The sequence below is a fragment of the Acomys minous genome, assembly GCF_964271855.1.
Source record: "Acomys minous genome assembly, chromosome: 5".
Lineage (NCBI taxonomy): Eukaryota > Metazoa > Chordata > Mammalia > Rodentia > Muridae > Acomys > Acomys minous.
In genome coordinates, this window is record NC_140494.1 from 102,539,659 (window position 1) to 102,566,196 (window position 26,538).

General features: G+C 43.3%; 1 protein-coding gene across 7 annotated transcripts in view; it reads right to left on the bottom strand.

The window, feature by feature from the left end:
* Window positions 1–26,538, bottom strand: part of GRIK4 (glutamate ionotropic receptor kainate type subunit 4) — a 427,994-nt gene that overhangs the window by 196,078 nt on the left and 205,378 nt on the right. Inside the window, exon 2 of one of the 7 annotated variants that reach the window (XM_084782225.1) lies at window positions 7,448–7,506. The exons of the other annotated variants lie outside the window; for them this stretch is intronic. The gene's annotated coding sequence lies outside the window, so the exon portion shown is untranslated. The remainder of the gene's footprint in view (window positions 1–7,447; window positions 7,507–26,538) is intronic. 7 annotated transcript variants of the gene reach the window in all.

The following is a 26,538-nucleotide window of genomic DNA, read 5'->3' on the forward strand; positions in this document are numbered from 1 at the left end:
CAGTAGCCTTGTGACCCAGCCTGGACTAGAAACAGCCCAAGAAACAACTCCAGATCCCACTCATCAGGAAACAAGAAGATGGGGCCTCCAACTCTTTCACATCAAAGGAAGAAGATCTGGAGTCCAGTTTCTGCCTGAGAGAAAGAGTGGCACAGTTCTCAGTCCCTCCAGCTCGGTCCCTGCGCCTGCTGTGTGCTCCAGTCCCAGAGGTACAATAGAGACGGAGGTGTCACCTGTTTTACTGCCTCCTGTCCACTGAACTCACAGGCTAGTCAGGCGCTGCTGAGTCTGCCCAACAGTAATAGAGAGCAGATGTTCTGTGGAAGGTTTATCTCCTGTTGGCACAATACTCGGAGGCTGACCTCTCTCTGTCACGTTTAGTAAATGTTATTAACACTCTTAAGAGGGCCTTGGGTGCCCAGGTTCTCAGTCGAAACGAGAGATGCCTTCATCAGAATGTCTCCTGGACATGTCATTGCAGCCTGTCAGGAGAATCTCTAAGGAAAACCAATGGCAAAGGAGGTCAGAGGCTCAGCCAAATGATAATAAAAGTATGTCGCCAATACCCTGAGAAACAGCGCAACGTGTGGAGAGTGGGCAACCGGGCCCGGGAGCCAGATTATCGCTGAATTCCAATGTCAGCTCTGTCGTTTAGTTTTGCCCCTGAGCAAGTCGCTTCATTTCTCTGAACAAACAGTTCTCACCAACATTGTCATCAGATGTAGATAAGAGGCCACATGGGTCAGGGATGTGGCAGGTACCCAGTACTGCCAGGATGGTATGTAAAAGGATTAGCCCGCCCACCCTATCAGTACATTCTGGAGTTCATTTCTCCTTGTTCCATGTTTGTAGGGGGCACCCCAAACAGTAACTGTCATGACAGTTAAGTTTTACACTTTACAACATACTTCCAAAGTCACTACGTCATTAGATACAAAGACAATCGTGACAGCAGGCCTCAGTTTACCCAAGTCACATGGGTGAGAAAGAGAAGAGTCAGGACTCGAGCTTGGCGAAGAGTCAGGACTCGAGCTTGGCCAAGCCTCAGTCCTCATGGCACCAGAACTCAGCCAGGCCTCTCAGGTAGATTATCTCTCTTAGCTCTGTCCCCTCTCTCTGCTTGAAAGGACCTCTTGGATGGTCTGTGCTGTGATTTTGTAACTGATCGCATGGTGGGAAAGCCCAGGAGGAACAGATGGGTTGTTCTGAGTTCTATACCTGTTTCTCGCTTCCTCTAGCCAACTATCTCCTTTTCTCACCTACAAAATTAAATTGGTATATTTAAGAGGTATGTGGGAGCTGGGCAGTGGTGGAGCACGCCTTTAATCCAAGAACTTGGGAGGCAGAGGCAGGGGCATCTCTACGAGTTCGAGGCCAGCCTGGTCTACAAAGCAAGTTCCAGGACAGCCAAGGCTACACAGAGAAACCCTGTCTTGAAAAAGAAAGAAAGGAAAAAGAAAAATAAAGAATGAGAGGAAGGAAGGAAGGAAGGAAGGAAGGAAGGAAGGAAGGAAGGAAGGAAACAAGAAGAGAGTCATTCAGGAGTCCCAGCATGAATCTGGTTTCCAAAGGAAAGATACAAAGGGTTCCCCTGTGCACATCTTAAAAGGATGGACTTAGGCTCAAAGAATGACACCAGGCCCACAAAGGGACAGCTTGCACCTACCACTCAGTAACATCCTTGACATTCCTTTCTCTTTCAAAACTGGGGGTCTTTAAGACAGAAAATCTACCACATTTCCTCATGGCTGGATATGAATGAAAACTCTGAACAGAACGGACCACTGAGGCTATCTTCCCCCTGACTCCCGTCTCACAGGCAAGTCTCCGTGTCTTCTGGCCGTTGCTTCGTGATTTTCTTCCACCCAAGCATTAAGCAGGGTCCTGCTCAGTTTCCAAGCCTGAGAGCTGCCTGTTCCAGGGTGGGATGGCCACAGATGATGTCAGGATTTTCTATAAACTGAAAGACTCTCAAGGACCTGGTAAACTGACACTTCCTCTGCCCTGAGTGGTCAAACTGTAAACTTTTTTTTTTTTTTTTTTTTTTGCCAAATACTGTTTATTAGTTGTCTTTGGAAGACAGAGAGACTAAGGTTTGAACCCGAGTGCCTGGTAAGGACTTCTTTACCTAACAGCAGGCTCTGGGAACCAAAACCTGCTCAGCAGAGAAGTCACAGGAAAAACAGGCTAGTCTGGGATTTCACAGCAGAGGCTCCGCCAGTCTGGGGTCCTGTGGAATAGCCTGATTATTGCTTCCTCTGCTCCTTACTCTATGGAGCTTTCTCTGGTGGCCCTGCAGTTTTCAACTTGGACTCTGTAGCTCTCCTTGACATCTTTTTAAAAGTAGGTACATACTCGCTCACATGCACACATACACAAGAGATACACACACACATAGGCTCATGCATGCATGCTTACACTCACACCACATAGACACACGCTCACATACACACTCACATTCACTTACACATACACATGCTCACACATTCACACTCACATATGCTCACAATACACACACATATACTCACACATGTATACACATACACACGCTCATACACACACACACACATGTGCACACACAAGCACACACATACACAGTTTGGCTGGATAAAGTACATTCTCTAACAGAGCTCATTAGAGCCATGATCAGGGGTCAAAGAGCACACAGGGGAGGCCTTTGCGGTTCCACCAAATGCAGAGTACCAAGTATGAACAGGTGCTCACTTCCCTTCATTAGAGATCATTTTGTGGCTCACGCCCTGGAAATCTGGGCCTGTATAGGACGAACAGCTCTGAGCATCCCCAGAAGCCACCAGACTATTCTAGTATCTTGCACAATGGGACCAGGGTAAACCGAGCTGCCTGAAATGCCCAGTCTCCTTAACAAACAAACAAGTCCCTGGCTCCATCTTCATTCACTCCCCAGTGTGCTTTCATGGCCTTCACGATGTCATGGGCTCAAGTTTCTAACTCTTTTCAGCTCTCCTTCACTTTATTAACAGATACAACGGTAAGTCATTTGTCTTTTTTCATATCTATTATGTGTATGCACACAATCAAGCACACACACAGAGGAGGGGAGGGAGGGATGCAGAGAGTGAGCCAAGCTGTGCCTTTAGCACTTGGCTTAGAGATGGTCCCAGCCAAATGCCCGCTACATAACTCACAAGGTCCAGCTTCCAACTAGCACAAGGAAGTCAGTCTGAGTCAGCAAAGTTCTTCTCCACTTTACAGTCAGGATGGCCTTTCTTCTGCTGTCAGTAACATCTTCCTTGCTCTTCCTGTGAAGGCAGGACAGCCTTATCTATCCCTATTTCTATCAATTCCCCTCAGAACCCCTTAGCTATCTGCTAAGAAGATCAAGGCTTTCTCTGTAGGTCTCTGGTTTGTTTGTTTGTTTGTTTTGTTTTTTTGGTTTTTTTTCCCTCTGCCAGGATCAGCAGTGACAATGTCTTCATAGTAGTCCAAGCTTTTTCAAGCACACACCTCAAAACTCTTCTAGCTTTTCCTCATTTACTCAGCTCCAAAATGGCTTCCACGATCAGGGGAGGGGGACTTTTTACAGAGCAACTTCTTCCTTTTTAAAAATGAATTTCCAGGGGATTGATTGACTTGGCAGCTAAGAGCACTTCTTGCTTTTGTTAACAGACCCACATTTGATTCTCAGCACCCACATGGCAGCACACAGCTCCCTGTAACTCCAGTTCCAGGGGATCTGACACTGCTTCCGGCCTCTGTGGGCATTATACAGATGCAGATAAGCACTTGTTCACACATGCAAAGTAAATATAAATAATCTTTTAAAATATCAATCTCCGTGTAGTATATTCAGACTTCCAATGCTATATATTAGCTGAATATTGAAAACAGATGAGACTTGGAAGCCCTACATGAAGACACAGCGGATCTACTGTTTGGAAAGGGTTTTTGCTTTCAGGACCATAACTGGCTCTTCTTGCTACGGCCTCACATGATATAAGATTGAAGGCATTCTCTGGGCCTCTTTAATAAGGTTACTTATGCCACGAGGCCAAGTCCTTGTGAGCCAGTCACTCCCCAAAGGCCCTGCTCCTGACTACCCTCAAATCAGTGTGGAGATTCCAACTTATACATTTTGAGGAGACCCAGAACTTAGACCCAAAACCTTTCAATGTATAACTATATAAGTAGACAGAAGGGTGTTGAATGCACACAGGCTATGGGGGGAAACTACACATGGAAACCATTTCAAGCAAAGTGTACTCTGTCAACCAGTTAGCTCTGGGCAGAACAAGCCAGTGGCCGACCCTTGTTGTGGACAGAGCAAGGCCAATGAAAAGACAAAGCCTGACACGGTGATAGCCCTGAGAAATGCTTCGCTCCTAAAAGAGGGAACACACGTCTTCTGAAGGAATGGCTGTAGCAGGAGGCTGAACTTTGGTTGACTTCCCAGCTTTGCTGAGGGTCAGCCTTCATTAACTTTGACTATGAGGCGTAAACAGAGGCTCAGAGCTGAGGTCATTTTAGCATGCCATGGCCAACCAGAGAAGCTCTGCACAGCAGGATTTGGGAAGATTTGTGCATGCCGTGCCTCCCCTATAAAGGAGCCTCATTCCACTCCTTCTGCTTCCGGATGGCACCCAGGGGGGCTGCAAACCTAGTCAGTGTTTCGGTGGCTTCTTATTGACTAGCTGACTAATTGCACGAACTCCTTTGAGTCTATCGGGAAAGCGGGAGCTCCCTTATGAGGAACGCCCTGCTCAAAGGCATGGGCTTTAGTGTTAACCTAGAGGAGAAAAGGAAGTTCCCCAGGCACTGCTGCCATCTTCAAGGATTCATCCCTTGGATGGTATGTTGGTCAAGTTGGGTGGGAGCCACAGCCCTGCTCAGACAGAAAACATACTGCTTGTGAAGGGCCAGTGGCCGCTGTGCGCCATGGAGCGTGCGCAGATGCCCGCAGTCTCTCTGCAGACCCATGCAAGCATCAGGCTCTCAAAGAAGACTGGGTTGGCTTCCTATCTACTGTATTCCCTTCCTCATGTGCAGCAGCAATATAGCAGAGGGCCGAAACCTTTGCTCCAGGATTGAATCCTGATTTAAGTCAGAGGGCAGCAAACTATGGTCCATGGGTCAAATCAAGCCTCCAGGGGTCAGTGTGTGAGGCTGAGCTCGAAGGGTGTGGTCTAGGAGCTGGCAATGGTTTCATATGGTTCTCTTTTAAAATACTCATTATTTTTATTTTTTATTTAGTTTTTTATTTTCTTTATTTATATGTTTAGGTTTCATGCAAGTGTACGTGGTCATCTGTGTACGTACACACATGTGTGGTATGTGTGGTAGCCAGAGGCTGGCACTGGGTGTCTTCTTTGGTTACTCCTCTACTTCCGTTTTTGAGATAGGGCATCTCAGTGAACCTGGAGCTCATCAGTCCGGCTAGGCTGCCCGGTCCATGAGTTCAGAGATCCATCTCCAACCACAGCAGGGTTAGGTAAATGCAGTACTCAGCCTGTTTTTCACATGGATCCACATGCAACTCTTAATGATTACACAGAATGTGCTTTACCAACTAGACTCTCATGCTAGCCTTGTTTTTCTTATATTTCTTAATAGCTACAAAAAAATCAAAAGAAGATTATTTTACAGCAAAAAAATATCAAATTAAAATATTAATAGCTATTTCTAAAAGCTTAGTGGGACACAAACACACTCATTCACACTCATACAGAGCATTTACACATGCTCTGTAGCTGCTTTGGCGCCACAGTGGCAGTTAGGAGGTTGTGATAGAGCCTGTATTTTAGGCCCAGAAAGCCTGAAATATTTATGACCCGACCCTCGACGGAAAAGTTTCCCAGACCCTGGTCTAAATCAAACATAGATCTCATTTGCCTTACCAGTGGTTTCGGATGTGTTCTTAAGAACTCAGACTAAGTCAGTCAGAGCTAGTCGTTCCCAGATGGCATTGATTGGTTCTGGGTGGTCAGTGATCCAAACTGGCTTATTAAGACTTGAGGGAAGAGGAAGTTGTCTGATTCTCACTCCCCTGCTAGGTCTGGAGACCGTCTCACTGCTAGTAGCCCATGGATTCCAGGAGAGGCCACCTCTAAGATGACGCTGATGCTCTGGGCAACAAAGCCAAAGCGAGGGTCCCTGTCTCCATGGAACACTACAATAAACAATGTCACCACCTACTGTTGGGCCTCTGGTTGTGGAGCCCAGACCACTTCCTTATTGTTCATGATGCCTTCACCTGGATGTCTGTGACTTGGAGCCAGAAACACTTCAGGGTCATTTGAACGCACTATCCTTTCTGCACAGAAGGCTCCCCATGCCCCATGCCTTGCCACAAGCAACATGGAAATCGCAATGTCATAGGAGGGCATGTGTCACCTCCTCGATCAGGTTTTATACTCCACCTCACCCATAGTTCTCAGGATTTCCTCCTGCCATACATATCATTTACCTCTTCCACCCTTACCCGTGTTTCCCATGCTAGTGTCCTCATAGGCAAGTCCATGCATGGTGTGTTCTGCACTGATCCCCAAGAGGCAAAGGCAGTGCCCACCCCCCACTAAGAGCATCCAGACTTGCTGGGGGCCAGTTTCTGTGACACAGTGTTAGGTAGGGCATCAAGATTGCCTCACTTGCTTACGCCTACTAGACCAATAAAGAAAAGGTATATGGTTTTGGCTCTCACACTCTTCCATCTCCCCATGGCTTCTCTCTAAGACAGACGGTTCATTAGAGACCACCCCATTTTTACCAAGCATGGTACGTCAGACCTATGCTATTTTTGAGAAACAGAGCTAATCTGCTCTCTCTGCTATGAGATTTCTCAGAGACCTTGACACTGTGCTGTGTCTGCAGTGGTGACAGGGGAGGTAGGCAGTGCAAAGGCTCTGATTCGGAGCCCGTAAGACAAGAGGAATGATATGTGGCGCTTCTCAAACTTATTTGCTGATGGCACCTTTTTCTCTAAGCCAAGTCTCACTAGACTCTAGAGATAAATATTTTTCTGTGAAACTTCCTGGCTTAGGGCCTTTGGGAAGAGGGAAACACAGACATAATGCATTAAGAGGCCTTCCAAAGTATCCACCAGAAAGCATGCAGTTTACTAATGAGGTCTGAAATCGCATGTTAGGCACAAGGCCTCCGGGGCCTCAGGATGGAGAGTCGAGGCAGACAGCCAAAGAGCTGGGTGGATGGGAGGCTCAGAACCCTGTCTGCTGCACCGGCCATGTGCCACCCCTGCTCCTGGTGTGGTTTGGGAGCAGTGAGGGGTACAGAAGGTACAGAGTTGAACAGGAAGAGATACTCTAGAAAACTGAAAGGGGTCACTTAGAGGCCATGTGGGCCTCCCTGGCACTACAGGCCACATGCATACTCCTTGGTTGACGACTAATTTTTGAAGAGTTTACTATGGAGATGATCCCCCCAGTGAAGTGTGTGCCACAGGAGCGCCACTTACTCTGCACAGTTCCCCTCTGCTGTCACTGATGTCAAGTCTCCAAGCTGTCATTCCATAACCTGTAAGGAATTGGCAATAGCTTTAACGAGGCCCTGCGAAGAGCCTCCAGAGGAGAGCAGGGGGCTTTCTATTGACTTCATATATTCTGGATCTTTGGAGCGTGGGGTGGACGGACCTGCCCAAGATGTCTAAAGGGAAAAAGTCTCATGGAAGCCAAACTCCCCAATCCACTTTCTCCTCCTAAGCAACGAGCTATGCCAACAGCTCTCCTATCATTTAGGAAGGCTGGTGGCTACATGCCCAGGAAAGAAACTAGCATTTAAATGTAGCTTTACTCCTTTCTAGAAGGAGGTTCTATTTTGGAAGGTAAAAAATAGAAAGAGAGGTCTAGTGGGTTAAGGTTTCACTCCTTCGTATCTGACCCTGAGAGCTGATCTCCCATTTATAGTTCTGGGGTGGACAGAGTCTCAAGAAAGAGAAATGCTAGCAGTAATCCAGAGCTGCAGTATATTTGATCATTTGGTGAAACCCAAGATTGTGTTGTTTACTGGAAAACAACACAATCTACTTGTGGTGTGGCTCAGCCCTAGCACATACCTGATCCAAGAGCTTTCTGCTTGAACTAAGTAAAATCAGCCATAGGTCAGGAGGCAGAGCAACCAACCAGTGGGCAAGGAGTGAACATAGGAAAAGAAAAACAAGAGAGAGTAAGAGGAAGTCAGGAGGACATATAGACTCACAGGAAACAGAAGGGAGGGACTTTCTTCTTTTTGGGATGTCGGCTGAGGAGAAGGTCAGCTAGGTGCTTTCTATGCCTGTCTGAGACGACAGGCTGGTTCCCAAGTCTTCACTGGTAAAGTAGAATGATTCAGATTTTGTTAAAAAACAATATTTGGTGCTCTAATATGTGGCAGTACCACACAGTCAGAGAAATCATGCTAGCTGCAGACAAACTGAGAAGCCATCTGATTTGGTAAGACAACTGGGAAGTCCTCAGGAAGAGAGTTAAGTAATATTAAAAGGAAAAATCTTTCCCACAGGAAGGATGGGAAATATCATAATACAAGACCCTGTATGGTGCTATTTTAGACGGCTTGAAAAATAGAAGCAGAAAATGAAAAGATAAATGACTTAACTGAGATTGACATAAGACTAATCATAATTTCTATAAGTATACGAATTCATATTTTATCCTTAGTAGCCATAGCGCATTTTTGTGTCAAATATGAAAAGTGAATTGATAAGATACAAGCCTTAGAAAGACTTATAAATGAAAATGAGAAAAATACTCTGACTGACAGAGGAATTTAGACAAGAGCCTACTGTATCACTAAATGATGAAACTGAAGAAGGGTGGCCCAAGGTTGTTGGAAAGCGAACCTTGGTTTATCCAGTTACTATACAAGAACTGCCAGCAGATAACAGGTACCCCCAAGGTTATGGAGATGTTAAATGAAATCCTATAGGAATATTAGATTTGAGGAGATTTAAGGAATCTTTCATTTCCTACAGTATGCATTTGCCCTATGTGAAGCAGATATTAAGTACTTGGCAACTCAGAACAAAATTATCCCCCAAGACTGAAAAGATTTGGCACCAGCAATATTGGAAGCTGGCCCTCAGTTACAATGGTGAACATGGTATAAAAAGGAAGATAGGACAACAGATCAACAAAATAGGGCTGAAGATATTAATATTCCCAAGATTAGTTGCTAGGTTAAAGTCAGTATGCTAAGTTACAAAGGCAGTTTAAATATTATGATCATACCTTAGTGGTAGGTTATTTAACAGCTATAAATGTTTGGAACAAGGTTGAAGGATCAGGAAAGATATCTGAGTCTATCTATACAAGGTACAAAAAAAGTCTTCACTGATTCTTGTTGCTTTTTTTTTTTTTCAAAGACTGACTTTAGCTGTAAATAGACTAGTATCTGATCAGAAGTTAGACAAGTAATAAGTAAAAGTTTGGCTTTTGAAAATGGTGATTCGGGGCTGGAAAGTTGGCTCAGGGGTTAAGAGCACTGACTGCTCTTCCAGAGGTCCTGAGTTCAAGTCCCAGCAACCACATAGTGGCTCACAACCATCTAAAATTTGATCTGGTGTCCTCTTCTGCATAATAAATGAATAGTAATAAATAATTAAAAAAGAAAGAAAATGGTGATTCAGAATGCAAAAGGGTGATTAGGCCTTTAAAGGCAAGATCAGCACCAATAAATAAGTAGATTAGAAATATGACTGATATTAGATCTCACATTTATGATGTTAATTTGATAGGCAAAGTAATTTTTAAACGTTTTAAGAAAAATCAAAATGTCAGATGTTTTAATTGTGGTAAACAAGGTCACTTGGAATGGGATTATGGGTGTTCCTAGAAACAAAGGTTTGGGGTTTTGTTTGTTTTGTTTTGTTTTGTTTTTTCTAGAGACAATAAAAAAAGAAGACTCTAGCCTCCTGGAGTATGCAGAAAGTGTGACAATGGCCAGAATTGGACTAATGAATGCAGATCAACAAGGGAAGGGCAAGGTAACCCTTTGCCATTGGGAAATATGCTAGGAGGCTCCAACAGGCCCTGATATCAAAGGTCAAAGTTGATTCAATCATTCTCTGTCAGTATCCACAGAGAAATTAAAATATTTAAGGTCTGTTGTTAAAAACAACACTTATCTGGATGTAATTAAGGACAGAACAGGTTCAATAGATAAAACAAAACATTCAGAAGAGACCAGAAAACAGGTATTTTGGCAATGTGCTATAAATTATCAGAGACAAAAGCTAAAATTACAAATAAACGGCATTGAAATTGAAGGTTTAGTAGACACAGAAGCAGATGTAAAAATAATTTCACCAAAACCTTGGCATCCAGATTGGCCTCTTCGGGAGGTAAATATTCAGCTTCTCAGGATTGGAACTTTATCTCAGGTAAAACAAAATGCAATCTGGAACAAGTGTATAGAGCCAGAAAGACAAATAGGAAAGTTAAAGCCATATGTGGCCAACATAGCCATGGATCTATGGGGACTTGATACAGCAATGGAAATCATAGATTAACATTCCTCCAACTTCATAAACAACCCATAAAATAAAGAATGCTTCTGAGGAAAAAAGTTAAAAGGTAGTGTCAAGAACAGTCACAGACCATTCAGGTTGTCCAGAGGCAGGACACAACAGCTGTGGTTCTTTTAAAGGTACCAACCATCTTACCTTTAAAATGGTTAACTCAAAAACCTATGTGGGTAGAAGAATGGCTTATGATGAAAATAATTATAGGTATTAGAACAGCGGGTGCAGGAGCAGTTAAATAAATTCTCAACACATTGAAAAATTTACGAGCCTACAGAATTCCCATGTGTTTGTTACAAAAAGAAATCAGGAAAATGGAGGATGTTAACTGAGTTAAGAGCCATAAATGAAATGATTCGGCAAATGGGCTCTTTACATCCTGGAATCCCATACCTTCTGTATTATCTAAGTCATGGCCTTTTATAGTAACTGATAGTAATTGATTTAAAAGATTGCTTTTTCATAAGCCATTTGCATGAGCATGATAGGGAAAGGTTTGCATTCTTAGACCACTTATAATAGTTGACCAATAAAGAGATAGCATTGGAAAGTCTTACCACAAGAAATGTTAAAAGTCCTACCTTGTGTCAATATTTTGTACAACAGCTGTTAGAAATAATTCATAAACAGTTTCCTCAATCTATAATTTACCATTACATGGATGATATCTTACTGGCTGATTCTGATGCAGGTACCTTAAGAAAAAATGTTTGATGAAGTAAAGAAAAACCTGCCTTGCTGTGGATTACAAATTGATCCTGAAAAAAAAATGCAAAAAGGAGATTCTATCAATTATCTAGGATATAAAATAGGTTTACAGAAAGTTTGACCACAGAAAGTACAAATCAAAAGAGATCAATTACAAACTATTCATGATTTTCAAAAATTGGTGGGAGATATTAACTGGCTACAGCCTCCAACTTGAACTATTCAAGAGCTAAGTAAGTATTTCAAACCTTACATGGATATCAGGACTTAAGTAGTCCAGGAAAATTACCAGTTGAGGCTAAGAGAGAATTGGTTCTGGTATAAAAGAAATTACAGGATGCACATGTGGATCATTTGGATGCAAAGCTGGGTTGTATTTTGGTTACTTTGTATCATTTGGATCCAAAGCTGGGTTGTATTTTGGTTACTTTGTATCATTTGGATCCAAAGCTGGACTACATTTTGGTTACTTTGCTGTCTACTCATTCTCCCACAGGAATTCTTGTGCAAAGGGAAGATAATATCTTAAGATGAATATTTTAGCACACAAACAGGGTAAAAAAAATTATAGACTTGTGTGAAAAAGGTTTCTGAACTGATTCTAAATTTAAGAAAAAAATGAGGCTTCATCAATTAGCAGGAATAGATGCAGCAGATATTGTGGTACCCTTTACTAATGTTGAAATCGCCCCATTATGAGTAGAAAATGAACAATGGCAAAGAGTTTGAGCAATATTTTTTGGGAGAGATTAACAACAAATGCCCAAAAGCAAGAGACTTTAGTTTATAAAAAGAAAAAATTGAATTCTCTCTCATATAGTAAACAGAACACCTATTTCTGGATCGCCTACATTCTATACTGATGCAATTAAATCATGAAAAGCAGGTTATAAATCAGAAAAAAATAAGTAAAGTAGCTCAGAGCCTTTACTATTTAGTTCAAAAAACAAAGGTGTGTGCCATTCTTATGGTATTGGATTTTCCTGAGTCTCTTAATATAATTTCTGACTTGTAATATGCAGAGTTATTTACATATTGAAGCTGTTGAACTTATTCCAGATGATTCAGAATTAACTTCACTATTTATTCAACTACAAAAAGTAACTAAAAATAGAAATAATCCATGTATATAACACATATTAGATCCCATATACGTCTGCCAGACCCTCTAGCATAAGGTAATAATGAAATTGATCAGCTATTAATAGTAAATGTGCTAGAAAACTCAGTTTCATAAGAAACAACATGTTAATAACAAAGGTTTGAGGAAAGCTTTTTCTATCACTTAGCAATAAGCTGAGTAAATTATAATAAAATATCCTACTTGTTCTTTGTATAACCAAACTCTATAACCTAAAGGAAGTATCCCAAAAGGTACCCAAAGAAATAAAATTTGGCAAATGGATGTTTCATTTTGCAGAGTTTGGAAAATTTTAGTATGTGTACCATACTATAGACATATATTCAGGATTTCAATGGGCAATTGCATTAAGTTCTAAAAGGCTGATTCTGTAATCACACATTTATTAGAAGTTATGGCTATTATGGGGATACCATACAAATTAAAACTGACAATGTTCCAGCATACGTCTTTAGTAAAATGAAGCAGTGTTTTGCATATTACAACATAAAGCATATTACAGGTATATCACACAAGCCTACAGGACAAGCAGTTATACAAAGATCTAATTGCACAGTACTTTGTTAACTTTAAATTTTTAAATGCTATTGAGAAAGGAACAATAACTGCAGGGAGTCACTGAGTAGTAGAAAAAACTGCTGAATTAAATCATCCTATATATTTTAAAGATGTGTTAACCTCAGAATGAAAACAAGGATATGTGTTACATTGGGAAAGAAGCTTTGCCTTTGTTTCTACAGAAAGAAAGCTGTGGATACCATCAAAGTTGGTAAAGATTAGAGTCAAACAGAATAATAAGAAGAAATAGTTCATCAGACAGTTTGGTCATTGAGTCCAAACTAACTTATAAAGATTAACAAATGCCTTTCATTTGATCAGACATGAAAAGATAAAAATAATAAATAATAATATTTTCAAATGATAATTTACCAAAAGCATGACTTTTTTTTTACTGTCATGTAAAAAAATTTTAATTTACTGACATGAAATGAAAAATGTTTTTTCTTAGTGTCTTAATTCCATGTTAGAATGTTAGACTGTGAATTGCCAAGTGGCCTACAGCATCTTGTTTATCAGTTTTTAATTTTTCTTTTTAAATAAAAAAATATTTTTGTTGTTTGGTATTTTAAAATTGTTAAGAGATTTAAAATATTTTAAGTAAGTTCAAAGGGCTACTATAGTTCAAACTTGTTTTCTAAATCTCTAAGAGTTGGAGTGATTTGGAGCTAAGATAAAATATTTGAGCAGGGCAGTGGTGGCTCATGATTTTAATCGCAGCAGAGACTGGCAGATCTCTGTAAATTAGTTGTTGTTTTTTTTAATTCTAGAGTTACAGTGAACAAGGTACCTAGAGTTACAGGGACAAAACTCAGACACAGCTCCTAATTTGTATGTTTGCACACTAGAGAAATCACATACCATATTAACAGATTATTCTTTTTAAAAGCCCTGTAGAGGGTTACTAGAAAGACACCTAATTTCCAACGGGGACAAAAACAAAGAGCAGCATTTGTATCTGTCGGTGAGCTCATCTCCATGCACGCAAACTTGACCAATATTGAAGCAGATAATACCCTAATTATGGATATCATATTTATTGGCGAATTGGCAACTGGGGACTCTTCATAAAGCAAAAAAGAGTGCACCAACATTCGCTTATTGGCTTCTATTGCAAATGCTTTCCATACAAAGAATAAATATTCTTTTGAGAAACAAATCTGAACATTTTACAAGGCATGGAAAACCTTACACTCAGTCATTGCCAACCACCTATGGTCGTAAGGGCACCGCTACAGTGATGGATTGGATCCATTCAATGGCAGAGTCCTTCTCAGGCTTAGTCATAGAAAGAAAGGTATTACAGTGGAACTGGTACTTGTTTGAATTCCTTCATGTCCAGAATGTGGTAGCAAAGGAGTCTCTCCCTTCCTGCACTGAGGAAATAGCTATAATCTTCATCCCTAAACCACTCACCCCTCCCTCAAAAGAGGCAACTATTGAGCTGTGGGGACCAATGGAATAGTCACAACATTTGACAAATAATGGTTTACTGATGGCTCATCAACTGCCGATAGAGCCAAAACTAATGGAAAATGTCAGTCTATAGACTGAGGGATGAATTGGCCAATACTGAGGAAGGAACCACAAAATCAATGCATCAGTGTTAACTATAAGACAAACAATCAGGAAAACAAAAGGAAAATCTCTATCTTCAATTCATGACGCATGTGCAATGGTATAGCTATAGTCACCAAAATGGAAAACCACTAACTTGGCAGATAAACGGCAAAGATATCTGGTCATGCAAGGCATGAATGGAAATGGCAAAACCTAGCAATACTCAGCAAAGACATCAAATTTTATGTAGCTTATACAGGCAGGACAAAAGTCTGAAAATAATAAAAATAGTGGACAACTGGCAACATGTTCAATTAAGACTAGGATATTAAAATTTGCCAGAGAATAAATTCAGAATAAATCAGCAAGAATGGTAGGGTACACATTTGAAAATTTTGAAAGCTTCCCCCTACACTAAAAAAAATAAATAAATAATGAGAAATGGAGAACCAAATTGAACAGAACAGCCCTATGAGAGTAACTGTTATAAGGAACCCATAGCCAGGCGGCACTTCACACCTTTAATCCCAGCACTTGGGAGGCAGAGGCAGGCACATAAGATTTACAGTGATTTAAATTTAAAAGCTCCTTGTAAAAGACAGGCTGAAATTCAAAATGAATGATCTTTGTGATCTAAAAATAATTCACTTAAAACTTGAATTTATATACATAAAGAGAAAGGGGGATGTAGGTATATTTCTAAGGTTTCAAAACTTCAGAAGAATTTTTTTTAATTTCAATTGAGAGATAACTATCTTTTGTTGCCCCCCAAAAACATTTTGCCCTAGGAAAGATATAACCTGCCTAAAAAAGGAACCCCCAGAGTTAGGGTTAGGGCAGGGTTTTGTTTTTATCTCTCCAGGAGAATAAAAGCATCCAACTAAGAAATCTGGAGACCATTGGACAAATGAAACATCTGAAGAAAAAGGATGGATCATCAAGTGAAAATGTCCCAAGAAAAAGAGTAAATTGCCCCAGGTGGTGTCACCCACCTCCAGCTTGTCTCTGCTGCCCCCTCCACAGACATTAAGTGGTAAATGGTCTTTTTGTAGTCCCAGCTCAATTAAAAATTAACGTTGGCTTTAGAGTTGGAGTGTGGTTCTCTCCTTCTCTAAACCTATGCATGCTTGTTTAAGAAAAATCCAAAATCTCTGTCTCACATCAGAAGGGTCACCTGGTGTGGGACAGAGGAAAACAAAAAATTAAGTACTATTCTATTGCCATTAACCTCACATTCTTTTGGTTTCCATTTGACTCTTTAAAACTTTTCTTAGGGTATAAATATCTCAAAATCTATAAGATTATTACATACATATAAATTTTCTTTTGTGGTACAAAATAGTCATACAGAGTACTAACTAAATCTAGAAATAAGCTTCATCTAGCTTCCTGTGTGTGTTTTTAGATTTGACTCTGAAGCAGGTAACTAGGAACAAAGTTTGTGTGCCCCAGATATACTTAATAGATTGTGGTCCTCAAACCTTTCAGACATCTGCTGTATATGGCATTGAAAATGTTTAGGTTTTCTACCATTCCTAACAGTAACCTTTGAGGTCTCCAGGAAGATGATGGGGCCTTGCAATGACAAATCCGTCTGGATTGTGGTAATGCTAACCACTGGGAAAACTGCCCCATACCTCTACTGTTGTCAGGTTCTGTGCAGACAGTGGACACTTTTGGGTTGACTGCTGTATTCTGCCTAGCCAGGATTGCCACTAAGCTGACAAACGCCGCCCAAAGATCAGCTTCAGACCACAAACCCCTCAGGACATTCGAATTTGCTGAGTTCAATATGAGACTGACATGAACATGTTACAGAACTTTGAACTAAAAAAAATGCTTAATCCTGAGACTGCCAAATAAAACCAAGCTGGACATTCTGGAAAGCTTGGCAAAAATAGCTTCATTATTGCAAATAGTTTTACTGTATTAGAGTTAAAATATTTTCTTTTTATCTAGACAAAAAGAGGAAAATGTTGCAGGAAAATATTTGATCCCACTCTGAACCCCAAGATTGTGTTGTTTACTGGAAAAACATGTTTCTTGTTGTGGTGTGCCTTAGCCTTAGCACACACCTTTAATCCAAGAACTTTCTGTTTGAACTAAATAAAATTAATCTTGGGTCTAGAGGAGGACCAAGCAACCAGTTCACAGAGATTGAACATAGGAAAAACAGAGAAGAAAAGGAAGTCGGGAGGACAGATTGAGAGGCGGACAGGAAGAAGATAAGGACACTCAGTTTAAGGGTTTTTTGTTTTGTTTTTGTTGTTTGTTTGTTTATTTGTTTTGAGACAGTGTGGGGAAGGAGCTTTTTTCTTTTAGGAATTTTGGCTGAGCAGGAGAGTCAGCTAGGTGCTTTCTCTGCCTCTCTGAGCTAGCCGGCTTTCACCCTAGCATCTGGCTCCTGAGTCTTTATTGGTAAAATACATGATTGAGACTTTTGTTAAAAAAAAAAAAACAACAACACTCCAGCTGCCTGGGCACTTAGCATCCTTGGTGCCTTGGGAAGTTTTGCCTTGCATCACCTTCACTGTCATCCTACCTGATGCTCTTCTCCATTTTTCTCCTGAAACTGTTTCCTGTTATCTCTGGCCTGGTTGGTGGCTCCCAAAACCAAAGATGTGCCTCCAATGTCCTCTCACAGCAGTCTGAGAATTCCGTCATTCTACATAGGGTAGTGGTAGCCCCACCAATGATGCCACTGTTTTTGGACAGGATACCATGACCATTGAGCCTGTGAATTCACACTCAGTTCACTAGAGGAATCATACCTTTCTTTAAGAACAGAAAACTCATCTCCACAGAGTTGAATCCTTCAGTGGGAAGGTAAGAAGTTTCAGCTGTTGCTTCAGGAGTCTGGTGCAGTGAGAAGGTACAAAGTTATACACGCGTACAAAGCCAGCAGAAAAAAAAAAGCTGCCAGGTTCAACTCACCTATGTTATAGCCTTGGGCCGGGGCAACTAACATACTTAGGCTCCTTTTCTTATAAATAATAAAAGCAACTAGAAATCTGAATGCAGAGTGTGAACCATCAGTAGAGATCTGGGAAGATGATTAGGAGCAGACTGTTGAGGACTATGCCTGCAGATCCTGAGAGGAAAGTCCCCAAGAAAAGAAGTGACAATGGTAAGTTTGGTTTAAGAACTGGCAGCAAGAGGTATGATTCCTATTCCTGTAAGGCTCACAAATCTAACACTGTCCTCTGGGTCAAGGCCTCAAAAGTATGCAACAAAGAACAGCCCGAGCTGACAGAGGGTCTTCTTTAGTATGCTGAGCATATGCACGTCCATCCTTATCCTATAGGTTCTGTCACAGAGGGCTGGGGGATACTGTGTACATACCAGGACATCCCAGAATTCTTAGGGGTGAGCAGTTAGAGATATCACAAAGCTACTTGCAATCACAGAGTGAAGAGCTGGCTGGGACACAGGGTCTTGGCAATTTTGTTTAGGAGAGTGGGGCTGGTCACAGTATGTAGACAATGCATCTGATGAGTAAAAGTACATGTTCATGTCAAGTGTGGTGACTTGTGTCTGTAATCACAGGCAGGAGGATTGCCATGAGTCTGTGGCCAGTCTGGCCTGCATAGCAAAGAGAGAGAGAGAGAGAGAGAGAGAGAGAGAGACAGACAGACAGACAGACAGACAGACAGACAGACACACAGACAGACAGACACACAGACAGAGAGAGACACACACAGAGAAAGACAGAGACAGAGACAGAGACAGACAGACAGAGACAGAGAGAGCTCCACTCAACCAACTAGCCATAGAGAACACACATGCACACCACTCACTAATTTTAAGCGGCACAGGTGGCCATTTTGCCCTCTCATCCCAGGGCAGGTAGCATAACTCCTCTTTGGGGAAAGACAGTAAGTTCACATTGCTGGAGAGCTGCATGATGCTGTAGATGGACCTACTCTCTTAATGCCAGTCCCAACAATTAATCATGTCACCTTGGGGTCACTTAAGTTCCCCTAGCTACAGTTTTCCAGCAGAAATGGTGACAACCCACTAGATTCTCATGAGGATTAAAGATGATAAAATGTCCTGGGCCCCAGAAGGGGCTCAGCATGGAAGGTCAAAGGACACAGACAATCATATCTCTGTTAGTACAGACATCAACACCAGCAAGAGGCTCCAGGGCATAAAAAGCAGTTTATTTTCCTAAATAGTTTCCACTGCTGACTTGCTTACTAAACCCTTTTTTAATAGAGCTGGTTTTCCTCCTCCCCCCCCCCTGCCCCCCAGAACTCCCAAGCTCCGTGCTGTGCTGTTAGAGATCTGCCTGTTATCTGGGATGGTGCTACAATCTGCAGGCTGTGGGCTCTGCCGGCTCTGCCCTGTTCACCTCTCTGTCCCTAGGGCCTGCCACAATCTCCAGCCACAGACAGTCTCGATCACTATTTGTCGAGAAAATGGACTTTGACCCTTTGCCCTAACCAATTCCAAATTGCTAGAGTCCAAATTAATGAGGTTTCAGTGTAATTAAAACTGACATTTTTTTTTATCGCTCACATTCAGATGTCTGACTTCAAAGGACACCATCAGGAAAGTAAGAGAACAAGCAACTCCAAAGGCAAATATACTTGCCAACTATGCATAGAACAAGGAATTGTATCTAGAATATATAAAGAGCTTGATTTAACTTAATAAAAGGAGAGAAATAACTCAATTAAAAATGGGGAGAAGATCTGACTAAACTGATCTTCAAAGATTACAAATGACCAATAAGCACAGAAGGGTCCTCATCGTCATTAACACCCAGGGGGAGTGCTAACCAAAACCACAGACGACCACTGTGCCGTGGGGCAGCTACTTTGGCAAACAGCCTGGAGCTCCCCTTATGATCATACACAGAGTTAGCGCATGGAGGAGCTATTCCACTCCTAGGCACATGCCCAAGAGGATGCAGAAGGGGTGTCTGTCTAAAATCCTGTACATGCATGAGGGTTTATAGGAATGCTACTCGTTATAGCTCTAAATGGGAAAGAAAATCAAATACCTGTGAACTGATGAACAGGTAAAATGTGGATGTCTATACAGCAGACTATGTCTACACAGCAGACTATACTTCTACCACAGAAAGGAACAGGGTGCTCAACGTGGAGGAACTCTGAAAATGCCATGCAAGTGAAAGAAGCCAGATTCTCCACACCGAACTAATCTCTGTCCATGGCAGCGAGGGGTCATCATGAACAGATAAGGTGGGAAGCCTCACCTTCACTGGAGGTGCCTCCACTCTTGGGTCTTCGGCGATAGAAAGGAGACAGTGAGCTAAGCGTTTGTTATTTTCTTCTTCCTGACTATGGATGCAATATGCTTCAAGCTCCTGCCACCTTGACTCCCCTATGGTAGTGGACAGAACCAATGGTGAGCCGTGTGGGCAGAGTACTTAGCTATAAAGTTTTCAGAAAAAAATTTGAAATATTTGGAAAAAATTAAAGCTTTTCTTCCTTTATTCAGTTGTTTTTTGCAAGGTGTTTTTTTTTTATCACAGTGGCAGTAAATGTAACTATGAAACACCTCAAACTGGCACATTTACAAACACAAAGGGGCATACTTGGCTGCTCTGGAGCCTGCGAGATTAAGAAGAGATTGAAAAGGGGACGATGCTTTTTCAGAGTGACATTCGCACTCTTGCTTGATCAGGGGTGATGTTTTCACAGTTCTGTAGCTATGTTAAAACCCACGTAATCGTATATGTTTTATGATACACGCACTCACTGGAATAAAGCTGTGTTACAAATGAAGGATGAGGTGGCCAGCGGGGAAAGTCACTTTAGGACACGTGTGAGGACCGGAGTTCCGTCCCTGGAGCCCACCTGAAGGTAGCAGGAGAGAAGTGACTCTACCACGTTGCCCTTTGACCTCCATGTGTGGACCAGGAAGCACATATGCACACACACACACACACACACACACACAGAGAGAGAGAGAGAGAGAGAGAGAGAGAGAGAGAGAGAGAGAGAGAGAGAGAGAATAAACACATTTTAAAAGGAGATGTAAAGGAACTCTAATTTCCTCATTTTTCTCAGGCCTCTAGCGTTAGCAAACAAAACCTTGAGTCACATTTGGCCTGCCGTACTACACACAGCACCTTCAATGGGGCTGATTATCAGGTAGCCAGGTTTGATTTCTTGAATTGAAAATCAAAATCAAAATCAGGGCGTTCAGACCGTCATTCAGACTCAGCAGAATCAGAGAAACTGTCCCCTGATAGCCAGGTGAGAGTCTCCTTCACTTTTTGTTGAATATTCAAGGAGGATTGGGACAGAGTCTTGCTGTGTAACTTGAGATGATCTAGACCTGGCTACGCAGCAGGAAACAACCTAGAATTTTCCATCCTCCTGTCTCAGCCTCCCAAATTCTAGGGCTACAAGTATGGATCACCACACCTGGCCATCTGTCTCACTTTTGTCTAGTTATGACCAAGTGGAATTTTATAGAGAAAGACACTGAAGACCAGTGAGATTTGGGCCATTTGTCTGGGGTCACACAGACACTAGTAACAGTGATGGAAGTGTGGTCAAGCATCTTTTGGTCTATTGGCTTTTCTGTTTCCTAAGCAAAACTTCCTTATTCTACTCCCTGTACCCACACAGCCTTCCTCCTCCTTCCTGCTCCCACTACCCGCGATTTTCTGCTAACAACCACAATCCTGATTTTAGTCTTCTTCTTCTCCTCCTCAGCCTCAATGAAACCAGAGCCTTCCGGTCTCCCAGGTCACTCGCTGCCCCAGGACATCCCTGAGTCTCATCTAGGAGACTGGATTTAGAACAGGGCTCAGTTAGAGCCCTTAGGATCTGCTTGGGGAAATCTGGGCAAAACTCCAGCACTTTCTTATCTTCTCCAAATGTCTCCATCTTGGGCATAGCTGTCACCCTGCCAAAGACACAATGGAGCAAGCAGGTGACACCTCACTTGGCTGTCCCGCCTAGTGAGCACTCTGAGCTACCTCCCTAGAGGCTGCAAGATGGAAAAAGTGTAGAGGAGGCAGGTGAAATCTAAGAGAGGCTCACATCTTCCAGCCCTGGCCTTGAGGGGATTGCCCTTGACCTCATTGTGGAGGGAAATGAAGGGGATTCTGTCTGACCTCACTGTAGATGGTGCTGGAGAGGCCCACCATGACTTCACCGTAAAGGAGAATGGAAGGGACCAACCACCTTTGACCTCATTGCAAAGGGCATGGAGGGGACCCTCCTAGATCTCACTATGGGGAGGGTAGAAGGAAACATCTCTGACTTCACTATGGAGGAGGTGAGCCAACTTAGAAGGCTAGGTGGGTCACTGATGGCCACTGTCCTTTGCACCTTGGCTGTGCAACAGGGACAACCAAACCTATAAAGGGTGCTCTAAACTTGAACCAAGAGGCCCCCTTCTCACTCTAGCCCCTCAGGACTATGTGCCTCCCTGTTGCTGGTTGTTCCTGGAAGACAGAAGATGAAACCAATTATTGGGAGCAAGAGAGCCTTAAGAGAAAAAAGTCTTAAGCTGGGTGCCCTTTAAGGGTCACTGGGCCAACACGGTTAAGCCATTTGTGAGTATGAACTAACCTGCTGGGCTCCGAAAAGATCTCCTTGCTTCTTGTGAAAATACAGTACGATTTTGAGTCGGAAGAACTAGATTATAAATTCAACTCTCTCTACTTACTGGCTAAGTGACCAAGGGCAGACCCTTGCTGACCCAGGAGACCTCAAAACTGAATCAGTTGATTCTTGCCACAAAGTGGGAGTGGGGTCATTGCTGTGACCTCCGTGTAAGGGTCAAAGCTTGGAGTAAATAAGTAACTACCACCCTACAGGAGACACTTGGCTCCCACAGCAGTGGGCAGGTTCCTCAGAGGACGGGTGGCTCTGACATCTGACAGCAGTCTCTCAGGAGGGATCCATGATCCCTCACTGTGTATATGATACCCAGGACTAGCCTACTTACTCAGCTTTAAGGGGCTATTAGCACAGAACCAGCTCTAGGGTGCAGCAGCACTGAGGAGAGGGAAAGCTCTTGGAGCTGAAAGGCTTCGCTGTTATCAAGATGGCGATGGTGCCGAAGGGCTAGAGAACCTGCATCTTAGCAGCGCTGCGGGGTTTCCTAGGCTATGTTCAGGAGTCCGCCTGACCGTGAACCCTACATCCTGAAATCTGGCCTGTCTCACCTACCGAGAACATTGCAATGAGAGGCTCCTGGGGACTCTAAGGAGACTCCCAGCAAAGCAGTAACTTCTTAGGGAGCACAAGTTTATGAGGATCTGCTTAGCAACTCCACCAGCCCATTCATTTTATTTACTTTATTTCATAAAGCTACGGATAGGACTTCCCATGCAAACGACTCCCAGATGAGATGCAAATTGGGACTCGAAGGCTCTGAGAACCTCTGTGGCTTTTCTTCTGTGTCCTTTTAAGAACTGCAGCAGCACTGTGGCACCTCCTCCTGCCTCTCCGCCCTCTGCTCAGAAGCGCCTTCACCTGCTGGCAGCCACTGGCAGGGCGCTGCTGGATCCTGCCAGGCATGAGATCTGAGCTTGCTGTGGAGAGAGGTTTAATTGCACTCGAAGACGCAGGCCCGGGTGGTGAGTGAGCCTCGGGTGGGTAGAGGGTAGGCTGCCAGTGTGAAAAGTTCCCTCTCTACCGGGATGCTTCGGCTGGAGTCTTCTCACCCTGTGCCCTCTACACACAGCTTGAGTTTGGCGCAGGGTTGCTGCAAGGACACTCCAACAAACAGGCTTTACACAGGGGTACCTACAGACCTGGCCTCAAATTTTAAGACAACCACTAAGCCAGCTGTGTCATTTGAAGAAATGACTGGAATCTTCTAGAACTCCCATGATAATGCAGTGATGCCATCATCTGTGAGAAGAAGAAGGATGCCTACTTCTTGACTCAGAAGGTGACAAGAAATCATTTCTCTACGGTGCCCATTACAGAAGACCTAATCCATAGGCTATTGACTGCGACCAAATGCAACAGATAGTACCTCACTTCAAGGAGTATGCATTCTAGGTGAGGGAGGGGCTAAAGAAAATGAGAGAAGATCATTCCAAGATCTGCTTATTTATTACCAGGCCTAGGGCAGGCTGTGCCAAGACCATGCCTTAACCATTTTTCTCAGGCCAGTGGATATTCTTTAGAAATACTGTATGTAAACCAACCTGCGAGAAACAGGGGCTCAATGAAGACGTTTGTGTGGCCTGTGTCCCCTCTTTCCGTCTTTTTATATTTTTAACTTTTAAAAGTTGTGTTTTATATGCATGGGTGTTTTGCCTACATGTATGTCTGTGTGGCATATGTGTGCCTGGTGGAGCTGCCGTTTGGGTGGTGGGAATTTAACCTAGGTCCTCTGGAAGAGCACCCGGTGCTTCTAACTACAGAGATACCTCTGCAGTTCCTTTTCCTCTTTTCCTCTCTCTCTCTCTCTCTCTCTCTCTCTCTCTCTCTCTCTCTCTCTCTCTGCGTGTAAACAGAGGCCAGAGGACAACCTCAAATCTCACCCATTCAATGCCACCCATCTCCTTTGGGACAGGGATTGTAATTAGCCTGGAGCTTATCAATTAGGCTAGACTGGCCAGCCAGTGAGCCTGATACCCTTGGTTATCCACTCACCATCATATCCAGCATTTTAACTTGGGTTCTAGGCATCAAAGGCTGGTTCTTGTGCTTTTGAGGCAAGCATCTAATAAGAGAGATCCATTCCCATCCTCCCCCTGTTCTCACAGAATGATTAGCTTGGGAGCAAGAGCCTTGGGTCATCATGTTCTCCATTCTGCCACAAAACAGCCTATTGTGGCCTGAAAGTCTGTGGTCTTCTCTGCACAATTATACCAATTTGTCTAGGGATCTTTGAAATGTTACTCTTTCAGTGTCCCTCATTCCTTCAAGCGTGGCTAAGAAAGCCCATTGACACATGGCCCCTAGACATAAGTACAAACATCCCTAAATGGGTGAACCCATCACCAGATTGAATTTTCTTTCTAACAGCGGTAACAATGGAATGATAGTTTAAAGATTATCCTAAATTTTCTCTCCATCCCATCACAGCCTACAAGTCCCATCTGCTGGGGACCTCTTCTCTACAGTTTCCCTGGATGTGAGCGTCCTGCTGGAAAGCCGTGCTGGCTTGTTGACGCCTCAGTGTCATCTGTCCTAGAGACTCATGGGTCTCAATGACTCCCTAGGGGCTCCAGCTGTCCTTTGTGCCCTCCCTTCTGCCTGGAGATCTCTGCAGACTGCTGTGACCCCCAGCAGCCAGATGATTTCCACAACAGTGGGACAGCACTGCCACTTCTCTGTGGCTCCTGGACACCTGTGACAGGGTAAATAAAGCTCTCTGGTCCTGCTGCCTACCTGTTCCAGTCTCAGACCCTAGAGAGAGCTGGGGATTCCTTCTAACCTGGCAACACAGCAGCCAGTGCCCAGATGCCATCCACCCTGGAGTTCTGGTGCATTCTATGGCTTTGCCTAGCAATCTCAGAGCAGCAGAACACTGGGATGATGTGGCAGCAAGGGTAAGTACTAGCAAAACTCCCCCAGAGAAAGAAAAAATTGGAAGGAAACAAAAAAGCCAAGAAGATACCTAATTCTTCCTCAGAAACCTAAACCCATTGCTTAAGCATACCCAACATGGCCAGTCCTTACAGATCCTTAGGAGAAAGAGGGGCTTAGGTACTTTAAACAACAGACTTGGAGCAGAGCAAAGCATTGTGGGTCACTGGTACCATGTCTGTGATAGAGTTGCCAGTCAGACTCCTTTGTTCTGTTTCCCACACTGTTCCCAACATAGGCACCAGTGACACAGGCTTGGAATTTGGTTCAAAGGTTGCCGGTATTTTTCTGGGAAAGATGGGGTTGTATAAGAACTACCAGGGAAGAAAAGCAAGTTCCTATAACAGCCTCAAGCAGATGGAAGGCTACATTATTCTCAGCTCACTCTCAACTCCCAGGGGGGTGTGGGACAGTTGACTCACCAGGATTTCAAAGGAAACCTTACCTTTTCCATGCAAAAAGCTAATGATTCCGACAGCTTTACATCCCATTGGGAATAGTGAGTAGGAGTGAGGTATCGGGGAGGCATTTGCCATAGGTAAAAAGTCAGGGACCAACCACGCATGGCCAGGAAAACACAAAACATGACTGAGCTCCCACTCTTTCTCTTGATCATTAATCTCCTCTGTGCCCTCTGCTTTCTAGACTTGAAGATACAACCATGAGGTCACCAGTGTGCAGAAGGTTGATAAGGGCACCGTGGATTCCAGAGCCGGGAATACTAGGATTGTATGCCCACTGCACAGCAGTCTGATAGTGCCCGATCCTCTCCACAGCTGCAGAGACCAAGGAGGAGCTTATGGGTGATAAATGCCGTGAGGCAAAAGGAAGTGCAAGAAGAAGACAGAATCAATTATTCAAGCAAATTAAAAGCATTCAGCAGGGGGTGGAGGAAGATGGGGAGGACGTAGGGGAAGCTCCAAAAACTTCCTATGGACATTAGAGGCAAGCGAGCCTTGGGAAGAGAGACAGGTCAGGAGACAGTAGGATTAGCGTGTCTGTGGGCTTCCCAGAGTCCTCCTCCAGAGGTGAAAGGAATGCCCTGGTTGGCCTTGAGGCTGAATGGAGAGATCCAGGGCTACTGCTTAGAGCAGAGTCACACTGGCCGGCAGCACAGCTTAGAGTGGGTATTGAATTAGCTGCCCTAATCCACAGAGGTGCCTGGCTCAGGGTAGCAGTGATAAGCATAATTAAACTACTTAGTTACTGGATCATAGGCTTGGGCTACACATGGTCAAGTTTGTTTATCCTCTTAAGGAGCCTGCACCCTGAGTCTGGCTTAGAAAGAAAGTCTGGAGATGGCGAAGGCTAAAAACCAACGGGGTGGGTGTGCATGGGAATGACTGTGTGCTCACGTGCACACCCCCAGATTTTGTGCCAGGCCCTGAGCCCTCTTCCCAAAAGCTTGATAACATTCTGATAGAATTATCTGATAGCAGAGCTTATCAGATTGGGCTGGGATGTAGCTCAGTTGGGTAGAGTGCTTCCCTGGCATGCACAAAGCCCTGGTTTGAACCCTAACA